Genomic DNA, 5,000 nt, shown 5'->3' on the forward strand with positions numbered 1-5,000 from the left:
GCAGGTCGTTCAGTTCACTCTTGTCTGCCCTTGTGTGGTGTGGTGGAGAGTGCTGGTTTCACGTGGGGATGAATGGACGTCGTTTCCCACTAGCGCGCTGTGAGTACAATATTTCACTTTTTTAATCGTTGCGGTTTTAATTAACTCACTCAGCACGGCCAGTCCTCTTTTCTCCTCTACACAGACCCCTCGGATGTCCAGTGGGTGTCTGAATGACCCAACCTTTAGCTTCCGTCGTCAGAATTGTGGTATTCTTTGTCAACATTCACCTCTTCAGTATAAGAGCCTTCCTCTTGCAATATTTTGATGATGGTAACTGGGGTGAAACGCTGTTAACGTCGTCTCTTTCGCCGTTCGTATGGAGAGAGTTAATCGGTACGTTAAATTTCGTGTCCCGTTCTTTTTTCGATTTAGCTTGATTTTAGGGGATCGACAAAAAATGGTTATCAATGTCCCGTTGTGCTATACTTGTTTCGATTAAGTCTTGATTTCAGGCTGTCGACAAAACGTCGTTATCAATGTCCCGTTGTGGTATACTTGTTTCGATTAAGCTTGATTTCAGGCTGTCGACAAAAAGTCGTTATCAATGTCCCGTTGTGGTATACTTGTTTCGATTAAGCTTGATTTCAGGCTGTCGACAAAAAGTCGTTATCAATGTCCCGTTGTGATATACTTGTTTCGATTAAGCTTGATTTCAGGCTGTCGACAAAAAGTCGTTATCAATGTCCCGTTGTGCTATACTTGTTTCGATTTCACAATTCCATTCCATATTTTGATTTATCTAGAGTCTGAGAAAAATCACTGGTAAGGCCTACTTACAGTTTGTGTTGGAACATGCATAGTGAAAAGTCCCCATTTCCCTGTCCTATACCCTCCCCAAAGTTCCCCATTTCCCTGTCCTATACCCTCCCCAAAGTTCCCCATTTCCCTGTCCTATACCCTCCCCAAAGTCCCCTATTTCCCTGTCCTATAACCCTCCCCAAAGTCCCCATTTCCCTGTCCTATAACCCTCCCCAAAGTCCCCATTTCCCTGTACTATAACCCTCCCCAAAGTCCCCATTTCCCTGTACTATAATCCTCCCCAAAGTCCCCATTTCCCAGTCCTATACCCTGCCCAAAGTCCCCATTTCCCTGTCCTATAACCCTCCCCAAAGTCCCCATTTCCCTGTACTATAATCCTCCCCAAAGTCCCCATTTCCCTGTACTATAACCCTCCCCAAAGTCCCCATTTCCCTGTACTATAACCCTCCCCAAAGTCCCCTTTTTCCCTGTACTATACCCTCCCCAAAGTCCCCATTTCCCTGTCCTATAACCCTCCCCAAAGTCCCCATTTCCCTGTACTATAACCCTCCCCAAAGTCCCCATTTCCCAGTCCTATACCCTCCCCAAAGTCCCCATTTCCCTGTCCTATAACCCTCCCCAAAGTCCCCATTTCCCAGTCCTATACCCTCCCCAAAGTCCCCATTTCCCTGTCCTATAACCCTCCCCAAAGTCCCCATTTCCCTGTACTATAATCCTCCCCAAAGTCCCCATTTCCCAGTCCTATACCCTGCCCAAAGTCCCCATTTCCCTGTCCTATAACCCTCCCCAAAGTCCCCATTTCCCTGTACTATAATCCTCCCCAAAGTCCCCATTTCCCTGTCCTATAACCCTCCCCAAAGTCCCCATTTCCCTGTACTATAACCCTCCCCAAAGTCCCCTTTTTCCCTGTACTATACCCTCCCCAAAGTCCCCATTTCCCTGTCCTATAACCCTCCCCAAAGTCCCCATTTCCCTGTACTATAATCCTCCCCAAAGTCCCCATTTCCCTGTCCTATACCCTCCCCAAAGTCCCCATTTCCCTGTACTATAACCCTCCCCAAAGTCCCCATTTCCCTGTCCTATACCCTCCCCAAAGTCCCCATTTCCCTGTCCTATAACCCTCCCCAAAGTCCCCATTTCCTTGTACTATAACCCTCCCCAAAGTCCCCTTTTTCCCTGTACTATAACCCTCCCCAAAGTCCCCTTTTTCCCTGTACTATAACCCTCCCCAAAGTCCCCATTTCCCTGTACTATAATCCTCCCCAAAGTCCCCTTTTTCCCTGTACTATAATCCTCCCCAAAGTCCCCATTTCCCTGTCCTATAACCCTCCCCAAAGTCCCCATTTCCCTGTACTATTACCCTCCCCAAAGTCCCTATTTCCCTGTCCTATAACCCTCCCCAAAGTCCCCATTTCCCTGTACTATAACCCTCCCCAAAGTCCCCATTTCCCTGTACTATAATCCTCCCCAAAGTCCCCATTTCCCTGTACTATAACCCTCCCCAAAGTCCCCCTTTTCCCTGTACTATAACCCTCCCCAAAGTCCCCATTTTCCTGTCCTATAACCCTCCCCAAAGTCCCCATTTCCCTGTCCTATAACCCTCCCCAAAGTCCCCCTTTTCCCTGTACTATAACCCTCCCCAAAGTCCCCATTTCCCTGTACTATTACCCTCAGTGAAAAAACGAAAACATCGTTGAACAACACAGAGAGGAAGAGAGACCTACATACAGACATACAGACAGACAGAGGAAGAGAGATACAGACAGACAGAGACAGGGAGCTGAATTTAGAGGTCACCATCTGGTAGCATGTGAGATCAGCTCCAATCCTGCCTCTAATGCTACCAGGCCAGACACACCAGGCATGCATTGACACAGTACACACACACACACACACACACACACACACACACTGCCACCAAGAAGGGTGGGAGTAGATCTCTGATGCCATGTCTAGCGTGTTGCCCAGTCTATTGTATTTGTGAAAGCCCAGAGAGACTGTTCCGTTTTGAAGAAATTTGCGCAATGTTGGTTTGGAAATGATGATAATAATAATGGTATTTGTATAGCGCTGGATCTTGTGCAGAGACAAATCAAAGCGCTTTCGCACTAGCCATTCACACGCATGCATAACTCTAAAACTGTAGAAACTAAAGACAAGGAAGGGCAGGCAAGGGAGACTATTTTGGGAAGAGGTGGGTTTTAAGGCCAGACTTGAAAGAGCTGAGTGTGGAGACTTGACGAAGCGAAAGAGGAAGTTCATTCCAATTGTAAGGTCCAGAGACAGAGAAAGAACGGTGGCTAACAGTCGAGTGTTTGAATCTGGGTATGCGTAAACAGAGTGGATCCGACGCCAATGATACCAATATGTTTGTGTGTTTTGCAAAAGGGTCGTGCTCCACCTTCCATGCTACACTCACGGCCACTCCCTCTGTCTTTCTTTATATGAGGTGATCAATGGTGTGATGGCTTTATACCTGGTTTTTGAGGTACTCTTTTACTTTCTCAGGATTTTCAATTTTCCCAGATGTAAACCGCTCGTTGTTGTGCTGCCAGCAAGCTTGTCAGCTCGCTCATTTCCCTTTACACCTGCATGTCAGAGGGGCGGTATAACCATGTCAGCTTTTGAATCTGAAAGTTGTGCATTGCATGCCACTCTGGGCTCCATAACTGAACTGAGCTGAACTGAACTGACACAGTGTTGTAGTCAGTATATAATAATAGTTATGTCCGACTGTGACCATGAGAACAGCAGAGGAGGCAACTACTGTCCCGACAATCTGGGCTAGAATTTGATTATAGTGTCTTGCCCAAGTTACCCCCTCACCCCCCAACCCCACTCTCTCGGCCAAGAGGGTTTTAGGACAGTTGGCGTTGGGATGGTTCCCAAAGGCCAACTAGCCCCCCAAGGCTGCAGCACTAAGAGCCAGAGCAATCTCGTCTCAAAACTCACCTTTTCCCTCAGCAGTAAGTTCAATTGTGGCAGGTCCACTTCCTTTGCGTTAGCTGTGCTTGACTATGTGTGTATAAATATGCATGTGCACATAACTACATGCATGTATATGAATGTGTACTGTGTGTGCGTGTGTTTATGCAAGTTTGTGCCTGCCTATGTGTGCGTATGTGTTAGGGTAGCTGTTAGATACACATGTATTGTTAAAATGTATGTATGCAGTGTGTGTGTGTGTGTGCGTGTGTGTGTGTGTGTGTGTGTGTGTGTGTGTGTGTGTGTGTAGTCATATTTTGGTGTGTGTATGTAACATAGATGTAATATTTTATGTTAACAAAGCATTTTTGTAAAGCACCTTGAGCAGATTTCTGGATAGTGTGCTATAAAAAGTATCCATTATTATTATTATTATTATTATTATTATTATTATTATTATTAATCTTGCCTCCAAGTTTGAGAGTCATAGTCCTTCACAAAAGACTGAGCTGTAAACGACTTCCCATTGCAATGGGGAAAAAACAAAAACCAACTATTGATCATACAGCATTGACCTTGCTGTTGGCCCAGTTGTGAGCTGACATCATTCTGTGATGCTACAGTATCCAGCAGTTGTATCACATCGTGTCATGGTGTGTGTTTCTGTGCGACCAACCAGCTCTCTCAGCCTGAAGCATCACGCCTGACTGACTGCTGGGATCTGTGCATGGTATCTGACACAAACTTTTTTTTTACACTTAGCTCCATGAGGATCTAGTTCTGGGACGTTAGGTCCATGAGGATCTAGTTCTGGGGTGCTAGGTCCATGAGGATCTAGTTCTGGGATGATAGCTCGATGAAGATCTAGTTCTGGGATGATAGCTCCATCAGGATTATGTTCTGGGATGATAGCTCCATGAAGATCTTGTTCTGGGATGTTAGGTCCATGAGGATCTTGTTCTGGGATGATAGCTCCATGAAGATCTTGTTCTGGGATGTTAGGTCCATGAGGATCTAGTTCTGGGATGTTAGGTCCATGAGGATCTTGTTCTGGGATGTTAGGTCCATGAGGATCTTGTTCTGGGATGTTAGGTCCATGAGGATCTAGTTCTGGGATGTTAGGTCTATGAGGATCTAGTTCTGGGATGTTAGGTCTATGAGGATCTAGTTCTGGGATGTTAGGTCCATGAGGATCTTGTTCTGGGATGTTAGGTCCATGAGGATCTAGTTCTGGGATGATAGCTCCATGAGGATCTAGTTCTGGGATGTTAGGT

The 5,000-nt window shown here is 46.1% G+C and overlaps 1 long non-coding RNA gene across 1 annotated transcript in view; it reads left to right on the forward strand.

The window, feature by feature from the left end:
* The first annotated feature begins 27 nt into the window (after positions 1-27).
* Positions 28-5,000, forward strand: part of LOC143281513 (uncharacterized) — a 41,565-nt gene continuing 36,592 nt past the window's right edge. Inside the window, exon 1 of the long non-coding RNA XR_013055129.1 lies at positions 28-99. This is a non-coding gene — a long non-coding RNA (uncharacterized LOC143281513). The remainder of the gene's footprint in view (positions 100-5,000) is intronic.

The sequence above is a fragment of the Babylonia areolata genome, chromosome 4 (genome assembly GCF_041734735.1).
Source record: "Babylonia areolata isolate BAREFJ2019XMU chromosome 4, ASM4173473v1, whole genome shotgun sequence".
In the NCBI taxonomy this organism is placed as follows: Eukaryota; Metazoa; Mollusca; class Gastropoda; order Neogastropoda; family Buccinidae; genus Babylonia; species Babylonia areolata.